The following is a 22967-nucleotide window of genomic DNA, read 5'->3' as shown; positions in this document are numbered from 1 at the left end:
GGCATTTAGAAAATTATAACCACATTTTTGTTAATATTATAAAATCTAAGCCCTGGACATTATCTTTGTAAGCAATATTTAGGGCACAATATTTATGTTGTAAAATATTTTTTCAATGATAATCTGATATACAACCACAGAAAAAGTCATAGAATGACAATTGAAAGGATTTTTGCAAGAGGTGAGATTGAGAAAATTGTCAATTTTATACTTTGATGAAACTGCAAAACGTTGAGTATAACCCACTAGCCCTGGCAACATTTTAATTTTATACACCTTTATCTAGTATTTTGTACTCTTGCTCCCTTACTTAAGAATGTATTTAAGCTATTGTCTGCTTCCTACTGCTTTTATTCTAATTGATTGACTGTGAATGCTCTTGTGCCTCATTATGAGTTTGGCAGTCCATGGACCGCCATTGTGGCGGTCCGACCACCGCCTGGTTGCCGGTCAGATCACTGTCAGGTTGGCAGTCAGACCACTGTATTGCGAGTCATGCAGGCCTATAGAGCAAAGACCGGTGCGGTCCCGCTGGTACCACCACTCAGCGCAAAACACCGCAGTCACGAGGCAGCACAAGCAGGCCGGCGGAGACAGTGTTTTCGTCAGTCACATTATGAGGTTGCACACTGCCAATGTGCCTGTGGCGGTTCAACCACCATGTCTCAGCAGGCAGAAACGGGGAGTAACGGGATACTCACCTATAGGCAGCCTTACATGTCCGTTGCTGCCATGGAGCCCATCACACATGTCCTGCCGCTGCTGCTGGTCATTGAAGGAGCCTAAAATCCATGCTAACGTGGACACAACCAACCATAAGTAAACACACCTACCTGTGTCATTACGCTCAACAGCAGATTGTGGAGCTGTCATCCACATGATATGGGGGTCATGCTACGGGCACCAAGTAGACGTCTCATTGTGTCCCGGTTCGGAATCATTCCCAAAGGAGGACACAGTCACAGTGGCAAAATGCCCTCTTTGGGCATGTCACTCACACTGCACCACAACACTACACAAAAGCAGACGTTTCAGGCACAGGGACATTGAAGTGTACAGAACTTTGTCACACAACACTAACAACACAGCAACATGCACACATTCCATGGACGTCTGTCACATTCAACACACATATGTATTGATGTGTCATGAAACACAAACACCACTCCCATTAACCAACCCTGCAATAGACACACACATCACCCACATTGTAACACAATGGAAACACAATTGGATGCTATGCACAATAAGGATAGGTGCACCATGAGCATTGAGGGAAAGATGCTGCACTGGGACGCATTACCCTTTGCATATGCCCCTAAAACAACGTTTGCACAGGAACTTGCCTTAAGGCATCTCAGCGACAAATAATACCACAGTCAAATTACATCCTTATCTTCCCAATGCGGAAGTACAAGTCAACAAAGCAAATTCAACTCCAACTACATGGGACATTCGTCAACATGAAGTAGCTGCAAGGTACACACAGCTTAAAGGACACATGCACAGTCAAATGCAAACAAATGTAGCACAATTGAACACACTCCAACTCTGTACCTTGTATCAACATTTGCTTTTACGTGTAAACTAGTTTTCATTATTATACTGTCATTGTTTCATAGGATGGTTGAATCAATTTTCATGTATGTTGGTATGGGACATTAGCCACACTTCTATTGTGGCGCTGTAGTAACTATGCTGATTTGCAAATCTTGGTTGCCTACACTATTCCATTATATTTCTCGGTTCTGATTATTGTCTCTGCTTGCATATATGTATCAACATAGGCATTTGTATCATCATGCATATTTGTACCCTTTGGAGCGCTCTTTACTTGCCATTGAATACTCTGGATGTTTGGTTTTTAAATATATGGGTAAACACCCTGGGACATTAATCAGTTTTCTGTAAGGGGTTACTGCTATGGTCACCCATATACTCTCAGTACTTATTGTTGTGACAGTAGTCTTGACCCATGTGTACTATTGTTTTTCTTTGCTTAACATAATTTTTTTCGTATATGTAATATTGCCGTCTATGGATCCTCTACGTGCAAATTACTAACTTTGTTCTTAATTGAACTCTTTTTCCTAATTCTATCTAGCGATCCATCTTACAATGGACTTTTCTTTCTACTTTTTTCGGAGTGGTGTTCCTTGCTTTCTTATAGCTTTTTTCTAACTCTCACAAATTTTTATTATTACAGTCTGAGTCTCCCCACCGTCTACTGTTTCTAACTTCCTTCTTTCTTCTCTTTTTTCCATCGAGTTTCCTATTACAACATGGCCGCTACTCTGGTAGCTGCACGTTACTTTGTTATACTGGTTCTTTGCCTTGTCTCCCAATGCTTTGTGAGTTTAGTCCTTCTTTAATTTCCTTGCCTGTACACATACGGCGGGTGCAGACTTTAAATAACCGCGTACAACGTCCCACTTGTTCTTTGGACTAATCCAGTACAACTCGGTTCTACGGTGTTCGGCCATTTACGGTGAGTTACAGGCCGGCGGCCTACTTTACTTTTTGAAAGGACTACGGTCAGGGGGCTTTTAAGTTATATTGCGTCTCCGTAACATGGTGTTTATATCGGTTTGTTGGTAATGGTGTAGGATTAGGGGTGCCTGGATACAGTGCGGCTGCCGCGCTTACTATGTTTTCAACCTTTTGTGGGCTGTGGAATCCGACTGTTATGGTGAATTTTCAGTAACGGTTTATTTAGTTGATTACACACCTTTTCTTTCAATATGGTATTTGTTAACAACATGTCTCCGTGCTTACTGCTCTGCCGACCCGTAGATCCACTATCGGTTTGACACTACTCTGGCATTACGTGTCCTTTGGCACGGTTGTGGTTTACGCATTTCGAAATATAATTATGGGATATGTAACTATCTTTGGAGCATATCATTAGGCTCTTTTGGGGAATTTATGGCTTCTAGCATTTCTTTTGGATTAATGGATTTGCATCTGTTTTTAGAACTGCGTCCTCTGACTTATCAAGGTCCTCCTAAGTTTGGTCACTCTTCATCCGTTTGGACTTTTTCTTACTGTGGCACACTTACACCCAACAGCCCAATTACAGGTAGTTCACCTATATATTTTTTACCTGTTTATGTAATACATGTTTTCTGGAGTACTTGTGGCCCCTTTCGTATTCTGCAGTAACTTTCTGGCGTTGCTTTTGGTTATTTTCTCTCTCCGGTTTCAGATACGAAGATTATATATTATATCTGGACTGACGTTTTGACCTCGTTTGATTACTTCATTCCTTAGGTATGGTCACAGGATGACACTTTCTGTTCCATTTACACACACACAGGTATTGCATGTACTTTCTGGTTTATCCACATCAATTTTATTCTTTCTTTTTTGTCCATGTGCATCTTATTTACGTTTTTTCTTTTAATGCCAATGCACAGTTACTTCGTCTGTTTTTAATCACTGGATTGGTTGCAACACTTCGGGAGCCTTTCCTTTTCCCTAAGCGCGAATACATGGTGTTTCCTCGTTAATCAGATTTATATCTTTGATTTGCCATGTCCACTGTTCTTATACCTTGGCTGTCCGTTACATGGACATTTTCACTCACCTTAGGTTTCTCTTCGGGGACCGTGACTTTTATTGGTGTTTTTTTTATATCTTGGCTGTCCATCACAGGGGTTTCTTCACTCACCGTAGGTTCCTCCTCCGGGACAGACACTTTTTTTTCTGGTGATGGTCATTCTGGTAGTTTCTATCTTTATGCTGTTCAGTTAAGAACAAAATCAAGTATGGATATATGTATATGTCTCTCTGACGCCTTGAAAAAGTCACCATTGTGACGAAACATGTGTTGGCTGTGTTTGGAGTGATGTTCTCTCTCAGTGAATGTAACTGTGCTCTCAAATGAAGAGACTTTTCTTCCAAGAAAATATGTGAATACCGACGTGCTGTCTTCTTCTTTCAACCAACGGAACTCATGCTCTACGGATTCAATTACTTGTATTATACTGTTGGTTATGTTGTGTGCTGTCGTCTGTTTTGCTCACACCCATTATCTGCACAAACAAAACTACAATCCTTATCAGGGGGACAAGTCTAACACCATAAATGCTCAAATTGGACAACACATGATGAAATGCTTACCATACCAAACAGAACACAATGCAGTGACACTACGGTTGCATTAACAAACACATATCCATACAGTCAACAGCTACCTTTGTATTGGGTGACACCAGTACAACCCACAAAGTCAGATTCTGCGAACAACATCAAATGAGTCAGCAAGCAGGCGTGAAACATACACAACTGTAAGCAGACAACGCATATTACACAGGAAGAACATAAAGTGTAGAAAAGGAATTGCAAGACAAATGTGTACACAAAAAAAACAATGGTTTAGGTTTATTTTAAACAATATGAACATGAGCAAAGAGCATTGGCCAGTCCATTTTCCATTGTATATACACATCACTGTGCTCACACTTGACTCATTTACTGCCAGGGAACCTCCACATAAAGCGGCATCAAGTGGGCAGGCAGGCACCTCAGGGATCATCCCTGGGGGGTGGATTTGTGAGGTGGAGGTTTGGATTTGTGAGGGTTGGACTTCTTCATCAGAGATGTGGGCTTCTTCTCAGTGGGAGGGGTATGAGTGCTTGCAGAGGCAGCAGGTGTGACAGTGGAGGACTTGGAGGTGAAAGGGATGGGTTGGGAGGTGGGGCTGGGTTTGGGATGTGGGGTGTGGTGGAGGGAACGGGGAAAGGGCAAGGTCAAACAAAAATCTTTCCTTAATAACACAGGGACAGTCAGAAGGGGGTGTGGCTTCGGAAGTTGAGGATGTGGTTGTCTGCTGTGTTAGTGTGGATGTCTTGGGTGTGTGCGTGTGTATGTGAGGTATGCTTCTGTTTGGGTGGTGTCTGTTGCGTGTCTTCGGGGCTGGGAAACGCTGGGAGGTGGAGGTGCTAGGTGATGGATGTGTGTATCTGTTGGGGTGGTATCTGGTGGTATGCTTGTGGTGGTGGAAGTGTGTGTGTGTCTGTTAGTGTGATGTCTGCAGGTATGGTGGGTGTCTGTTGGGGTGGTGGCTGCGAGTATGGTGGTTGTCATGGATGTATCTGTTGGGGTGGTGTCTGTGAGTACGGTGGGTGTGGTGGATGACTCTGTGTCTGTTGGAATGTATGGTAGGTGTGTCACTGCCTGTTGTGGTGGTGCCTGTGGGTATGCTTGATGTGCTGTGTGGGCCGGTGGTGGTAGGGGTGTCTGGGGAAATGGTGTCTGATGTTGTGTGTGTGGGTGTATGTTAAGTGCTTGCATGCCAGTGTGTCTTTTGGTGTTTGTGTTTATGTCTGCTGCTTTTGTGTGTTTAGGTGAATGCATGCAGATCTGTCTATGTGTGTTGAATAAGTAGGGGAAAGGGGGGATTAGATTGTGAAGAGAGAGGTGGAGGGGGATGGAAGGTGGTGGGTGACTGACTGCCATCAGTGAGGAGGCCAGCACCTGAAAAGATCTCCGTAGACCAGACATGGCACTATGAATGCCTTCCAGAATGCATTTGCTTGCTGCAGTTGGGTAGACAACCCCTGGATGGCCTTCACAATGGCAGTCTGACCCACAGAGACACTCCTCAGGAGGTCAATAACCTCCTCATTCAGGCAGCAGTGGTAACAGGGGCTGGGGTGGAGGTGCCTGTGGCGAAGGAGACGCCCACCCTCTTGGGTGAGCGGGCACAGCCAATTGGGTGGGGAGCAACAATGAGGGTGGCAATAGAACTGGGGGTGGTGGACAAAGATTGTACAGGAGTACGTCCCAATGGGTCCACCACCACAAGGGAGTGGCCACTGGAGGAAGAATCTGATGATGATGATGAGGATGTAGATCTGGTCTCCTCCGTGGTACTCCCCTCACGCTCTGGGCCACTGGGTCCCTCTGAGTCAGTGGTGTCTTGAACTGAGGTACTGTGGCCAGATGCTTCCCCACTCGGCTGTGCCTTGTCTTCTTCACTTACCTGGGCTGATGCTGCATACATAAAGAGAAATAAGGTCATCACATGTCCATGATCACACTTGAACAACATCTGTGGTTGCAAACATTACAATGATGTCAAGTAGGCCCCAGAAACAGATTCCACCTACGTGGCCCCTACATGTACCATACCATATGCATGCATGCCATCTGAACTGTCAACAGTTGACCACAGGAAAATTAGGATCTCAGAGAGCTACAATAGAATAGCTGAACTTGTGCAATCACAGTAACCACTGAATAAGTAGGAGACCACATAACCTTCAATGCTTTGCCTCATGGAGCATACATCACTTACCTGTTGTCATACAACGGTAGGCCAATGCCAATTGCATTCCCACAGATCCCAGACAAGGTCACGCAGACATCTATTTGCCACATGCACAATCACATAACAATAAGGAATGATGCTCCCAGAACCTGCCATGTTGCAGACAACAGTAACATTAGTACAATAACCTGGAGAAGGTGACATGGAACAACTCATGTCACACTGGTAACATATCAACAATGCACACTTCACCAAGTAATATCTGTCCCAATGGAGTCATGGAGGTAGTACTACTGGTGCTCAGATATGGCACATATTTGGCATAGAAATGTACACTGTAGACGAAATGTGCAAAATGTCAGGGAGATATGTCTCTAAAATCCACAACACAATGAATCCGTAAGTCCCAGGTAAATCACCACTAATGTCTGGCACCCCTTACAATGACATACTCAGAGTACATCAGTAGAAAGCATTAGTCCTTTGGATGTTGGAGAGACCCAGAGATTTGCACGTACATGTAGGACAACAACATGTTGCCCAGTGGGAAGCTACATTGTTACCATTTTGGTCATGCAAACCCACATGTTTGTGGATGAATGGTTGTACCTAACCACATGTGATTCCAACATAACTGCAAGTCACTCCATGATGCATGTCAACAGTCAGGTCACAAACCTTCCCCATTTCACTTTCAAAGCACTTTGCTACATGATTCTACATCAATGGCATGGAAATGCACATTGTGGGTAAAAACTCAGGGCCTATCCGTTACGTCCCTTATTGCTACTGCAGTTGTACATGCCAAATGAAATGCTAGGACGGGTGAGGGTATGTGTCAGTCAGTAATCAATGGTGATGCAGTACTGTCTGTGGCACTGCATTAAATGTACCCCTATTGTAAATGTCCTATTTCACACACAGGTTGGCATGCACATACATGTGAGGGAATACAGAAATGAGCCCTTCAACACAAGTATACCATGCATGAAACATCAGCTTACAAATGATTTTCAAAAGAGAAAGGGACACATCCTGACATGTAGGCACAAGGAATGTTGGCAACAGTGAAGGGACATAAATCATGTCAATGAACATTCCTCACTTACCAAGGGAAAGTTTTGATCTATAGCTACACCCACCAGAACCTGTCACATGCTGAAGACGATTTGTCTCAGGATGGCAGAGGCCAATATACTCATTTTACCAGACACAAGGCTGGGACAGTGATCCATTACTACCATTCATTTGGCCTGTAATACTGAGGAGTAGTGGTCTGTTGCATAGAATTCACACCCACTACAACAACAAACATTACTTGATTGATCAATATACACAGGCACATGTTGTCCCTGGAGAACAAATTGTTTGTGGATTGTACACAGTTGTGTCCTATATCCCTGAGCCAAAAGGCAAGGCACATCAATATGCACCACATGACATGTCTACACAAACAATCACTCATCAACGGTGTTATACATGGCTCATCCCTAATCGTCAATGGGAGATGTCAGAACCTAACACATTCACTTGACAATGTGACAGGTAGGAATAAGCCCTGTACTTACTCCCTTGTGGCTGCTGTGCTGTCCTCAAAGGCCCATCAAGGCCTGTGTAGGCCACCACCAGAATGTGGGCCATTAGGAGGCTCATGGGCCCACGTGCACCCCGACCACGTTGGGAGGACATCCCCAGCTGGACCTCAGCGATCTTCCAGGATCAGCATCTCAGGTCCTCACGCCTCTTCCGACAGTGAGCGCTGAGACGGCTGTGGACCCCCAGGGTACGCACCTTCAGGGGTGATGGCTCTCCATAGCTCCTTCTTCTGATGGATATGTACCTGCGTGGATGCAAAAGACCAATCAAGGGATTACAATCACAAGTATTGGCAAAAATGCTAGTGTCACATGTCAGAAACAGCAAGCTAGAACTTTTGAATTTGTTAACATTCCACACGTGTGAAACACACAAGCCAATAAGTGCATGGACATGACTACAGACATATATATTTATATCTGTAGACTAACCCACTACCCTGCTCAGGGCCTACAATGACAAAGCAAGCTTACTCACATCAGGTAGCCTATGCTCCAGCAACATGTACTGAGATGTGAGCCACAGTGAATTACTGCACACACGTGGCTTCTGAAGGGTAAACTCCTTAGGCCTGAATGGACCAATACATTCACACTCTGTGAGATTGACTCACTGCATACAGTCCCTACAGACAACTGTCATAGTACAAACTTCACCATTACACTTCAGTGACAAACAACGTGATGGTGGGTACAGAAAGTGTATTCCTTGTCCATGCGTGGACATGTGGCCTACTAAATGCAGACTCAGGGAGTGGGTCTGTGGTATTTACCTATACCACAAAACAGTCCTTTGGACATGTGTCTATCCTACACAGATGGCATGCATTGTACAATTTCTGCTATGTGGCCAAACTATTGACTCACATATCATAGCCTTCCAGGAATCAACACACTGTCTGCATTGTGGGACTGTCATTTGTGCAATAAGCCTGCGTAGGACAAATATGACCTGTGTGAAGGTGACAACAGAGCTGTGGGAGTAAGGGACCTGTAATGAGTCAAAGATACACATTGTAAATTATGCAAAATGCGCATATGTACTCATTTATGATTTACCTCTGTAACCATTCCTAATCTAGTTAAAGGACTTAGGGATCCAGGGCAGGTTTTGCCACTAGAGTATTATATTTCCCACATGCCAGGATCTGCTTGGGTACAGGGAGTGGGCACAGTGCCACAGTTGTATAGCAATAGTGGCTCTCCCTCAGCCTGAACTAGGTCGCATACTGGGAGATACATTTGACAGGCCCTGGTCTCTGCAGGCTGAGCAGACATAACCAACATGACAATCCATTTCCATCACTTCCATGCATGACAGTACATCATGTGCCCATTGGTCATGATATACCTTCCACAAAATAGGTTTGCAAGGCCAGATGTGGGTTGAACGATCTGTGGCACTAGACACATTGCTCACATGATCCTCCAATGACTCCTACAAGATACATTCACAGCTCATGCTGTCATGCACATACATGTTGTCCAACATTTACAACAATCATGGAGAAAGAGATGTCATTGGATAGCAATATTGTCTCCTTACTTAGTTATCTGCGTCCAACACAAGGAGGATCTAGGACCCCAACAACCTCACAAACAGATTCTGACTGAACATCCCATTGATGCTACACAGACTGCAACAACAGGCACACAAGAAGTCTAACTGGCACACAGGGATACATTGTAGCCTGTGAGGAGTAAAAGGATGGTGAAGTAATGAAAAAATTGTACACATGAGGTACTTACTTGCTCCTCTCGTGAACCAAAAAACTGTCCATACAGGAATAGAACCTCATTAACAAGCCTCTATAGCTCCTCTGGGGAGAGGACAGAGGCCCTACCACCTTCTGGGTGTGGCATGAGTGCTCCCAGATGCTGCACACAGCAGCTCAGGTCATAGAGGTGTTGCTGGCAGCAGTGTCAGGAGTCAAGTGAGTGAATCTGCACAACATGGTGGTCACTTTGGCCATGTGCGCTGTCGTCACCACCAGCAGACACAGCTATTGGGCCACAACTACCACTGGAAATAACGTTAGCCTGCGGCTGTGTCCACCGCAGTTGCAACTGCCATGGTGACTTCCACCGGCGGTTGTGGGTGGTTCCTAATGTTCAGTGGAGCAGGTCAGGCATCTGCCATTTTGGTTTTTGGGATTTAGAAACTGTGTCACACCTACAAAGCATGTTTTGTTACCTCACAAACATCCTTATCCTGTCTTGTCATGTAAGTAGTTCTACTCAACCAACATTGTATTATGTTACAGTGCACAGATGGCATTTAACAGTGGTGCAGAGTCCACCACCGCCTGTGGTCATTTTGGCAGTCAGAATATATAGTCATATTTTGAGGGTAAATTGTGTTGCACATCTTTGTGTTTGGTCCAAATTCATGTTGCGGACAAGTGTTGAAAAACATGGGGGGTCACATAACCCTTGTGTAGTTACTAGCTGGGATGGGTACTGGGTGCAATGTTTATACATCAGAAATGCTTTTTCACATTATGGCCCTCATTACGACTTTGACGGTCTTCCATGAAGACCACCAAAGCCGTGGACACCGGTCTTCCGCCCACCATATCACGGGTACTGCCGGATTTCCACCACAGTTTGGGTGGAAATCCAGCAGTAGTCGTGCTGTCGGGCGGAGGCACTCTGGCAGTTCCACCACCCGCCCCACCAATAGGACACCATAATACGGCCTGGCGGTGTCCTGCTGGCCGCATGCTGCCGGCGGTGGAAGCGCCCCTTCCCGTTCCCTGCTAGATGACAGTTAAGGGGATCATCTAACAGGGGAGGGTGTGGGAGGGTGAGAGTGTTGTGTGTGCATGTATGAGTGTGTGGTGTCTACGTGTGCATGCATGTGTGAATGTGTGGTTGTATGCGTGTCTGAATGTTGAAGCGATTGCGTGTCTGCATGTAAGTGTGTATGCGTGTTTGGATGGGTGTGGGTATACGTGCTTGAATGCATGTGTGAACATTGTTGTGAATGCGTGTATGGATGCGTGTGAGTGAATGCGTGTATGTAAGTGTAGGTGAATGGGTGTATGCATGGTGCTTGTGGGTTTCTGTGTGTATGCATGCAGAGTGGGGGCGCGATGGCCAAAATGGGGGTGGGGACGGGGCACTGTGGCTGAAGGGGGGGTCTAGTTCTTGCTGGGGGATGGGGGAGCCGTCTACCGGTGACTGGGAAGAAACTCTTGGTCACCTGTAGCCTTTCCGCCATGGTTTTTGTGGTGGTGCTACCGCAGCAGAAACCATGGCGGAAAGCCGACTCCTAATACCGCCAGCGGTCTTCCATGGACCTCAGGGTCGGAGATAACCATCTCCGGCCCAGAGGTTCCAGCCACCATGGTGGTATGAGTGGAGATGTGGCGGGTTGGCAGTGGGCAACCCGTCACACTCATAATGTGGCGGTCTTTACCCTGAGGTCAAAATGATGGCCTATATTATTGGCATGAATCATGTATGTTGCTGTGGACACACTGACTAATGTTACAAATCATGTCTTGTCACACATAGGTAGCCAGGCGAGAGGGGGGAGGCAACAACCTGGTGTATACCGTCCACTTCCAGACCTTCAGACCATGGAGCAATGCCACATTATCATGTACTACTACCTGGATAGGCAAACAATAGTGGATTTATGTTGTCAATTGGAGCCAGATCTGATGCCACCTATCTGTTATCCAACCAGCATACTACCCATTTCTACAAGTCGTGTCAATATTGCACTTCCTAGCCACAGGGTCCTTCCAATATACAGTGGCCCTATCTTCTGGTAAGTGAAAACCTATGTTCAGTCTAGTGTTGAAGGATGTCCTCTTAGCAATGTTGAAACACCTTGACAGCTATATCCAGTTTCCATGACGTGAGGATTTAACCAATGTGAAGGCAGACTTTTGTGGTTTTGCCAGCCTCCCACATGTGGTGGGCATTGATGGCTCACATGTTGGCTTGGTGCCACCGAAGGCCACTGAACAAGTCGATCAGAACAGAAAGAACTTCCATTCCATCAGCATGCAAGTTGTCTGTTTGGCGGATCTCTACATTTCACATGTCTGTGTTTGTTATCCCAGTTCAGTCCATGATTCCTTCATAATGCAGAACAGCACCATATCCCAGCTGATATCACAACAGCACCTAGAGAGGGCCTAGCTGGTTGGTAAGTCACATCTGTACTGATTGTGTGTGTGCAATGTCAGATGCTACAATCATGAATTGAGTGACTAATTGTTGCATATATGTCCCATTCCTTAACAGGAGACTCTGCATATTCAAACCGTCCTTGGTTGTTGACGCCAATAAGGAATCCACATCAGGGAAAGTCTGCTTCAATGAGGCCCATGGAAGAACACAGCAGATAGTGGAGCAGTTTTTTGGGCTCCTGAAGGCCAGATTTAGGTGTCTTGACAGGACTGGTGGAGCACTCCTCTACTCACCCAGAAAAGTGTCAGATCACTGTGGCATGCTACATGCTCCACAACCTCGCCCGGCAGATGAATATCCTGTACATCCCAGAGGAGGGGAAGCCTGCAGTGCCACCAGGTGAGACTCCTGAAATGCCAAGTGAGGATGACACTGGTGAAGAGGAAGGAGTTGACTAGTGGGAAGATCTCATCAACAGCTACCTTTCATGAGTGTAAGTATGTCATGTGATGATATGTCTGTGACTGTACAATGAACTGTGGTTGAGAATGTGTGGAGTTCACTGTGTCAGAAACAGCCAGTGAGCTAACACTCTGCAATACCCAGCCAAAGGCTGCTTCATGAGATAGCTTTTGGCACATCCCTACCTTGATGATGTTGCTTTCTTTGTGTCAGTTTCCTTGCAAAGTAATTTGTTTCCCAGATGCTTGCAAAGTGATTTGTGTTTTCAATCCTATACTCCTTGTTTTGTCTTTGTACGGGCACCTTTACCATGGCATCCTCATGTGGGCATTTCAAAGTAGTGACATTGGCAGGTATCTGATGCTGTTTGGATATACAAGGTGGACATTGATTGTTCCAGGTAATGTAGGACACAGGGTTTGGGTAAATGCGTTTTGTCTCAAGACAGCTTGCACTGTGTTTGGGTGGAAGGTCAGAAGTGTCCATTGGACTTGTTCTGTGTGCTCTGTTGGGCAGATTGCATCATGTGTTTCATCATGTGGGCATGAAATATGTAGTCATAGATTGTGACCAAGTAATTTTACCTTCACATTGGCTAATCACTTTTTGTATGACTGGTACATAGCTGTAGATCTGTTTCGTTATTGCAGACCACAGTGCCTCTTTCACAACACTGGCATATGTAAGTGTCATACCATTATATGCATGCTAATTGGATTATGACGGGCCTGTAATCAGGGACTGTTGTACTGCCATTTGTCTGTAATTTGGATTATGTGATTTTGGATTACTTTGGTGTGGTATGTGATAAGGGTCAAGCTGGTGACATCTTCCACTCGAATGTTTTTCTATTCCACGGGACAATGCCTGACAAATCACTTGCTTCTGTGGCCTGGGGGGGCTCTACCTTGGAATATGTAATTTGACTCAGTACGAGTCACACATTCTTGTTTCTAAAAGTCCAGACATATAGACAGCCTATGTGCTGTACCACTGGAATAAAAGTTTTGGTGTGACCAGACACTTGTACTTATGTGTTGTTGTGTAATGCTTGCAATCCCTCTTTGCACAAGTAGCTTGTGTCCTCATCATATTGTTCACATGGTCTTGCATCTCTACATAGCAAAATGTGGACATTAAGCAAGCAGACAATGGGCCCGATTACCACTTTGGCGGAGGGGATTACTCCGTCCCAAATGGGACGGATATCCCGCCTGGCGTATTTCAAGTTCCATAGGATATAATGGACTTGTAATTCGTCGGGCGGGATATCTGTCACATTTGGGATGGAGTAATCCCCTCCGCCAAAGTCGTAATCAGGCCCAATGAGTTTGTGATGGGTGAGTTTATTACAATGGTAATGCAGAAAATACATTTTGGACAGAATAGAACAAAAATGTAAAGTGAAGGGGCCAGCCATGGTGAATGAAATCATTGAAGTGGATGCCACAATTGGGAGTCCAAAGTCCAGAATACTCCTGACATTTGAACTGGTAAGTATTTAAGAAGTAGACAACAGAGTAAATGTGTGGCACTCAAAGGAGGTCCTTTAGGTAGAGGTCACTTGCTGGCAGTGGTGGGTGTCTTGCCATCTGTACCTCCTGGATTCTTTGCTGGATGTCCTCGCTTGTGTAGGGTGGGGGAGGTCTGCTGCTAAAGAGGCAGGGGTGTCTGGCTCTGGTTCTTCCTCTGGCAGGGCCTCCGTTCCAGTGGCTGGCACCGATGTTGATGGGCCTGATGTTGATGAGCCAAAGGGAAGATTAGTTTTGAAAAGCCCTGCTCAGGGCTGTGAGAATGTCCCTCAGCACCCCTGTTGGGAAGGCCATGTTGGTATTGTGGATCTCTATCTGTTCTCGCATGTCCCTATGCATGTCCCTCTGTTGCTGCTTGATTTCCCGCAGTTCGGTCAAGTCCTGGCCCATCACGCCTTGAGACTCCTGATACACTCACAAGATGTGGCTGATGTGTCCTTGCCAAGAGCAGCCCCAGTAGCCTCATGTTACTGGCCCACAGCACCCCTCCCACACACCCTACCCCCAGGGGCATGTACCCTTGCCACCAGTGCCCTCTCCAACCATCTCCTGGAACCTCATTATCCTAAGTGTTGTGCTGCAACTCAGGATCCAGGACTAGGGGGCACGAGATAGTAGACAGTGTGCTCAGTTCACAGGTTGGGGGCGAATGGCTGCCTGTGATCATGAGGTAACCGGGCTGAGAGGTGTAGATATGGCCACAGTGAGACTCACCGTTTTTGTCTGACCAGGTTGCCCAGATGGGTCAGAACTGTCCTCCACGTCCAAATGTCCAGGAGTGTCTTCTTAACTGAGGGCTTCATCCAGGGGGGGGTAGTTGCAGTCTATTCTGTGGCCTCTATGTGCCCAGTGGCAGCTCGACCTGTTGATGTGAAACATACACTGTTACTGGTTGTATTGTAATATCTACCTCCAACAGTTTAGTGTTACAGTTAGCATAGACCATGTACAAAGTTAAGTTGCAGTTAATCCACTTGTGGCAAGTACCCATGACATTGGTTGTATGGACGTGGCATTTGTGGAGCGTGACAGATCTTTTTGACTTAAGCAACTGCTGCAATATGCAGATCATTATCACTGGGAGAATGGGCTGAGAATTTCATCTTGCCACCAGTGTAGGCAAAACAGTGGCTATTCAAGATATGGCTTTGGCCATTTTGAGGCTTAGTTGATTGTGATGCAGGCAGACCCAGGTGTTTGTGGTGTATGTGAATTGAGTCATCATGTGGTCAGTGCATTGTGAATGTGTCTGCTGCCAATTCCATTCTGGTTATGCATCTTAAGGCCTTAGTGATCATTGTTTTGCACACTGGGTAAGCTGTCCTTCCTGTCTTCAATAGTTTCATCGTGGGTTAGCAGGTTAAGATGGAGCTAGGTAGCCAGACACATCTCTGAGTTGAGCATGATCTATATCTTGGTCACTCCCCAGTGAGTAAACTTCAATTGAGAGTTAACAAGCAAGGGTATTTGGACACGTGACTACTAGTCTGGTATTTGGAGATAGAAGAACAGAGCCTCCTGGGAGTTAGTCATGACACTCTCTCTACTACACACAGTTTGACAAATGTTATCCTCCCAGGTGAGTAAACCTCGATTTGACAGTTCACTATTAGATGGATTTGAGCAAGTGAACACTGGGCTTGTGTTTGGAGTTAGAGAAACAGGACCTATTGGGCTTTGCATTCAGGTCATTCCCTCTACTTCCCACCACTATACAAATGGTATCCTCCCAGGTGAGTAAACCTAAATTGAGAGTTAACAAACAGGGGTATTTGGGCAAGTGTACAGTGGGCCTGTGTTTGGAGTTACAGAAACAGGCCCTATTGGGCTTTGCATTCAGATCCTTCCCTCTACTTCCCACCACTATACAAATGGTATCCTCCCAGGTGAGTAAACCTCAATTGAGAGTTAACAAACAGGGGTATTTGGGCAAGTGAACAGTGGGCCTGTGTTTGGAGTTAGAGAAACAGGACCTCCTGGTCTTAGCAGTCATGTCACTCCCTCTACTTTACACATTTGACAAATGTTGTCCTCCAAGGTGGGTCAATTTCATTTGTGAGTTATCAAACAAGGGTATTTGGAGAAGAGAACACTGGACTGGTGGTTAGAGTGACAGTAACAGAGCCTCCTGGAAGTTGCAGTCTGGTCACTCTCTGTACTACACACACTACACAAATATAATCCCCCCAGGTGAGTGCACTTCATGTGTGAGTTACCAAACGGGGATCTTTGGGGAAGAGGACACTTGGCTGTTGAGTGGAGTAATAGTAACAGAGCCTTCTGGGAGTTAGTCTGGACACTCCCTGTACTACACACACCATACAAATGTTCTCTCCCCAGGGGAATCCACTTCAATTGATAATTGTGAAACAGATGTATTGTCACATCTGACCAATGTGCTAGTGTTTGTCGTTACAGGAACAGTGCTTCTTGGGAGTTGTAGTCATGTCAGTCCCTGTACTGCACACACTTGACACATTTTATCTCCCCAGCTGTGTACCCTTAAATTGATAGGTAACAAACAGGGTATTTGGACAAGTGACCACTGGTCTGGTATTTGGAATTATAGAAACAATGCCTGCTAGGAGTTGCAGTCATGTCCGTCCCTGCACTACACACACTACAGAAATGTGATCTCCCTATGGTGAGTGAACTGTGGGCTGGCGAGTTGAGTAACAATAAATGAGGCAAAAGGTGAGCTATGAGCATGCATGCCATAGCATTTTTGTGACATATTTTTGTGTTGTGACTTACCAGACTCCATTAACACAGGTATTCATGTCAAGCCCTCAGGATGCAGGATGGCCAAGACCTTCTACTCCCAGGGAAAAAGATTTTAATGGGGCACTGGGAGGCCAGTCTTCTTGGCCTGCAGCTTGTGCCTGGAGACCAGGGAACAGACCTTGCCCTTGAGGTCGTTCCACCTCTTCATGATATCCTCCCTTGTACGCACAGTGGTGCCTACAGCATTCACCCTGTCAACAATCCTTTCCCACATTTCCATTTTCCTACTAGAGGAGTATGCTGGACTTGTGCTCCAAACAATTGTGGCTCTATTTTTATGAATTCACCCATCATCACTCTTAATTCATCTTCTGGAAAATGGGGATTTTTGGAATGTGACATGGTGGAACAAACAAAACGGGTGACAGTGACTTACTAAACAGTGCTAACTGGTGTGAATGGACAAAAGTGTGTGCAGGGTGTTCAATGGGATGGTGAAAAAAGGGGGTGCCTAATATATGGACTCTGTGGACAAAAAGTGTTCTGGCTTTTGTGCTAAGCGCTGAAAATACAAAGGATTGTGGTCTGTGAAGGGGTGTATTTTATAGTGTCCTTTGCAGGTGTGTCCAGTGTGGCAATGTGTGTCAGCTGTGTTGTTTTTAAATGTATCCAATGTGCAGTTGTGTATTGCTTGGCTGACTGCGAGCCACTGTGGTTCAGACCGCCATTGGCTGACTGCCATAGGGGACCCCTACAGCATCTGTGCGCTTGTAATAAGGTCGGTGGTTGACTATGGTGCTGGAGGTCGGACTACCTATTTCCAGACTGCTGCGCCACTGGCAGTCTGCCAGATAGGTGTTAATCTTCCTAAATATATGATGTTGGGAAAGGTGTATAGTCTGGAAGATTGTTTCTTAGGCTGTTGTATTAACCCATTGCCTATTTATAGGTGTAGTTATTTGCATCAAAACATTGTGATGTCTTATAGGAGTTTGTGAGAATGAGAATCAAAGTGGAATGGGAGATGTTATCTAAATCACAGGTTCTGAGAAATAGTTCAGCCTTCAACAGTGTCTAAGATTTTGAATAGAAATCATATCTTCTTAGAGCTTCTAGAAGTGGACCCCAAGTCCTGCTCCCATGATATGTCAGTTCTCAGAGTTTCAGCATACCTGTATTCTGAAAAAACTTTCTTGCAGTAACCAGGGTACTCACTAAAATTGAGTTGTTAGTTATCATGAAGGCCTTAAAGGAGTTCTGCATCCTCACAGCAAGCTGGTGCAGCGGGCTGGTTTAAGAGATATGTGATCCCGAGGCCTAATGTGTCAATGGTGGATGTTTAATATGTTGATACTTTGAGAAATAGTGAGGTCCAATGCAAAGGATACAGTGAACAGGTTTATATCATTGATTGTGGCCTGGATGACTGAAGTGCACGATATTCAGTGCAGGCTTTTTCTGAAATGTGAAACATTTTAGCCAGCTGTAAATGGTATATATATTAGAGTGCTCAGTCTACATTTAGCTTCGCCAGAACCAACTGAATTGCAAATGAGTTGATGATTTTAGGTGGAAAGACTGTACTAAAGGGACCAAAATCTTTGTAATGGGAGAAGACCCAGAAGTGATAAAGAGCACACAGTTTTACTAGGAGGTATTCCATCCTCTTGTTGAAAAACTACTTCCTCTTATTCTGTTCACAAGGTGGAGGTGATGTTTCTAAACTGTTAAGGAAATCTTGCACAAATGGAGATACACGCATATTATCTTGCAGCATCAAAGTATATGTACCTAAAGTGAGTTCCTTGACTATTTTGAACAAAACAAGCGTAGTGTTATTGTTATCTGATGGTGAAATGACCTTGGTGTAACATTTCAACTTGGCCTTACAAATCCTTTTTCCCATCCTGCTTTGAAGGGTTCCTTGTGATCTATAAGTAGGAATGGGGATGGAAAATGCCTGTGTTATAGGTTTTTCTTTGTTCTTTGACTATTTAACTATGTTGCATTGAAACGCTTTGGGCCAGGTACACCAAGGCAGTCACAAGTCTGCCTCTACAGGCTTGCCACCTTGGGTGAGGGCAGATTTATGCAGCAGCAGCTCCTCCATTAGGGCGGAGGAGCGTTCCCCTCACCCCCCGCCGCTAGGAGCAGCAGCTGCAAAACCTTCACAAGAAAACAGTAATAATCTGTGTTTATTTTATATTTCTTGTAAAGTGGTGGGGCATTGGGTGTAACAAGCACTAAGGGGAGCGCACAGAGCACTCCGCTCAGTGTGCATGTACGTTTGGCTGGCTGCCTCGGGCCAGCCAAACATACATGCTCAGTAGGCTCTCTCTAGCCCAGCATGATGGAGTGAGCCTGCGCAGGCTCCCAGTCTGTCTGGGAGTGCCCAGGCTGGGTGCTCCCAGCCAATCCAAATGCTGCTTTGAACAGAGTCAGGATTGGCCACAGGCTGGGAGCCGGTGCCTGGTGCCTGCAGCCTGGAGCGACGACGAGGGAAAGAGGAGCAGTGCGGCAACAGAGAAGGTAAGTTATTATTATATTTTTTTTATTAAATGTTGCCCCCCCCCCCACATCGCACCCCAGCCTGCCCCTTTAGAGGTCAGTGAGCTGCGACTGGATTTATGACTTACTGGAATTCATAAAACACTTCCAGACTAAGGGCCTCATTAAGACATTGGCGGTAGGACCAGCCCACCACCAATGTTGCGTGAAGGATGCCACCATCATAACAGTAGCTTCCTGCTTGCCTTATTATAATGTTCCCACTGGGCCTATCCGAGGTAACATTGTAATAGAGTGTTCCCACCAGTTAGTCTGCTGGGAACAGGACTACAACATAGGACTTGGCTCACTTAAGGGAGTCCTATACTGTACCACAGAGGGGGCCGACTAGTACCCTTGGAAAGAGTGCTGTCTGCAAAGCAGACAGTGCGCATTCCGATGGTGCTGGGTTGGGGGCCCACTCTGACAGGGGTATTGCAGGCCCCCCCTGTGACCCCTATCACACCTTTACCGCCAGCCTTTCCATGGCGGTCAGACCGCCAAGGAAAGGCTAGCTGTAAAGAGAGTTGTAATCAGCCAGGTGGCGCTGAGTTTAGCGCCGCCCTGGCTGAGTACAACTCAGACCACCGTCATGCCGTCGGGACCATGTTCCTGATAGGGATGGCAGTCCCATCACTAGGGTTGTAATGTGACAGTCGGACGGCCAAAGTTGTGGCGGCCCGACCATCACTGCGAGTGTGGCGGTCCTTGGACCACCACACTCATAATTAGGCTCTATGGGCCTGATTTAGAAGTTGGCCCATTCTATCCTGCGGGATCATAATATGGCGGACGGGATATCCGTCACATTTATGACAGAGTATTGCCCTCCGCCAACTTCGAAATCAGGCCCTATGTCAGTAACCATTTGACAGTTGCAGTTTTGCAGGTGTAATCCTGAAAAAGATTTCTGAATTCCAGAAAGTTGTGCGTATGTTTGCAGGTGGATAAAATAGAGAAAGTTCAAAAGCACTTACTGTTTTCTTTTTTTAACTCGGCAAATATTTTTCCTATGGGAAAAACTGATTGACCTATGCCCCAAAATTTTTGGAACGTGGTCCCCTTTCTTTCCTACCCTGAAAAAGGATTGACCACTGCCTTTGACTGGAGTAAATCTCTGAACATTTCCAGGATCCATAAATGAATACTTTCCAGGGTGTGCATAATTCTCAAGCCATTTTACCCCACTCACAGAAATATATACATGATACCATCAAAATCTGAGCAAGTAAGCCCATTAATATGTGTAAGCCCAATTTTAATGAGATACGTGGCTTTGCACTTGTACTACATGCCATTGCAAAATTACACATGCAAATATTAGCTTTCTCTGATCAGGGAAGACCTATGAAGGCTGTTTTACTGCATATGCTTGTTACCATGGATATGTAAAGGTGTATTAATGATGCCTTTTAGTTGACAGAAATCCATGCCCACGATCACTGCACTTGTTTCTTCAGCCATGCATTTTTTGGTCTATGATTCAGGTCAAAAATGTTTTATTCATTTTGCTATTTCATTTATATGATCAGGCCCAGTAATATTAAGGCGTATATAATTTGAATATCAATAGGCAACATTTCAACAATGGAAAAAAAAAACAGCCCTGATACCTTGTTGACCTTGATACTATATGAACATCGTCATTTATAAAAACACACACTTAAATTAATCCTTCTATTATTTTACAGCAACTGTTTCTGTGCAACATTGACTCTCAGTGCAAGAGCATCACTGTGGAGCAGCTCCTAGTGGAGTTGAAGGCGGGTGGTATAAGTCGCGAGCACGAGGAGGATGTTCAGCGGGAACTACGCCACATCAAGAAGTTGGACATCCTGGATTTCCTGACCTATCTGCCGCTCTTCGTCCTTATCCACAACTCGGTGATTTCCAACCCCCTGAACGATTCTAGAACAATCTGATTGGAGTACTGTGCATAACAGCTCCGAACCCAGATGAGACGCTATCTCTGATGCATAATTCTGTTGTTACCAGTTTCCAAGGAGCACGCTGTGCTATCAGGCAGGGCGGCTAACCTAATGTAATCCGGAGGATAAAAAGTTGCCGGTGGCCATGTGAATCTCAACCTGGAAAACAGAAGGGCACACTTATATAACAGCTCTAAACGCGCAGTAATCTCTGCGTGGCAGCATGCGTAGATGAAATTGAATGTGGACACATTCTCATTCTTAACGTTGAAGCTCTTGAGAACCTGCTCATATATCAAAAGGAACGATTTAACTAACAATCAAAATTGACATTTTAACTAAAATAGGCCGAAAGTAGAAAAACATAGTCTGTGCAGTCTGATGAATAGTATTTCATTGCATATTCATGCCGCTGTAGGTCATTGCTTCAAATAATCGACCAAGAAGTGCATTGAAATGTAATACAATAAATTAATGTTTTTGTACTCTCTCCCATTTTTGTCTCTGCTCAAAAGTTTGTCTTTTTTATTTAACCGTTTACAAAATCCAATCATGTTTTAAAAAGTCAGAGAGGATATGCTATATGGTAAATAGTAGATTTGTTTAATTCTCACAGTGGATACAAGGTTGCACATGCACTTTGAACCTGAAGGGTGTGACGCACACTGTAGAAACTCGCCCAAACTGGACATGCATTTATCCGATTATTGAAACCAGCAGTAGGCACAACTGTGCGTTTTAATTCATTATCAATCAATTGTTTTCCGTCGATTACAGCCACCGAATTGTTTCTGTTCCTTCAGTGGTCGGTTCCGGCAACAACGTGTCCTGAGACATTGTGGCTTAAAATGATATAGGCATGCAATGAAAGTCCGGTGCAATCTTGCTTACGAGATGTGTGCTGTGAACACAAACCTACATGTAACTCATCACCCCCTGCCTTCCTTTTCTACCGAAGTCAGTTATTTATGGCATATAAATTTAACTCCTCATCCTCTGCTTTCTTTTTCTACTAAATGCAGTTATTTATGACCACCATCTTTGTGTAGAAGGTTCAGAGTGTGCTCATGCTCCCCACGAACGCCATCTTTGTGTGGGGTCCTTCACCTCGTGTACTGTGCTCTCTGAATTCCACGCAATGGCAAGCACCGAGATTAGATAATGTGTTTACTTGTGCTTTCTGCACATATCACATCGCATATCCTGCTTTTATGTCTTAAATCACCATCACAATATAGTTTACAGGACTATTTTCATTTTGTGCAACTTATAATAAAATGTCAGACATTAAAAATAGATGTATGTGATTTAGATTTTTTTTTGTACTGTTTTATTTGTGGTCGCTCCATTTTTAAAAATTTTTTTTTTTAATAAATGTGTTCATCTTAAAGTACTCTAAAATGTAGATTTTCCTAGTAATTTATGAAGGAAAGTGTTAATTTTATTAGACACGGAGGCAAGTATTATGCATTCTAATCTTGCTTTAGTTAATATAGCAGCAGTCAAGAACTACAAATCCCAAAAGGCTTAGCAACAAGCTAACCAATGGGAAGAAAAAAACGTAAGAACAATAGGCACCAATAGGGTAACAGCTATCACCATAGAGTCCACACTTGACTGCAAGCAGCACTCTTGTGCGAGAAGGTCAAATAGGATCATAAAACAAAGGTAATATTGAACCAACAATAGCGATTGCCAGCACAAATGACAAAAGTTCTTGGCAACAGGAGATAATCCGTTGAAGTCTTGGGGAAACTTG

The 22967-nt window shown here is 44.9% G+C and overlaps 1 long non-coding RNA gene across 1 annotated transcript; it reads left to right on the top strand.

Moving 5' to 3' along the window:
• The first annotated feature begins 2293 nt into the window (after positions 1-2293).
• LOC138287949 (uncharacterized) lies at positions 2294-21703 on the top strand. Its single transcript, XR_011202300.1, has 2 exons — positions 2294-2488; positions 20972-21703. It is a non-coding gene; the product is annotated as an uncharacterized lncRNA (long non-coding RNA).
• The last annotated feature ends 1264 nt before the right edge of the window (positions 21704-22967 follow it).

The sequence above is a fragment of the Pleurodeles waltl genome, chromosome 4_1 (genome assembly GCF_031143425.1).
Source record: "Pleurodeles waltl isolate 20211129_DDA chromosome 4_1, aPleWal1.hap1.20221129, whole genome shotgun sequence".
NCBI lineage: Eukaryota > Metazoa > Chordata > Amphibia > Caudata > Salamandridae > Pleurodeles > Pleurodeles waltl.
This window is presented reverse-complemented; position numbering and strand designations above follow the sequence as displayed.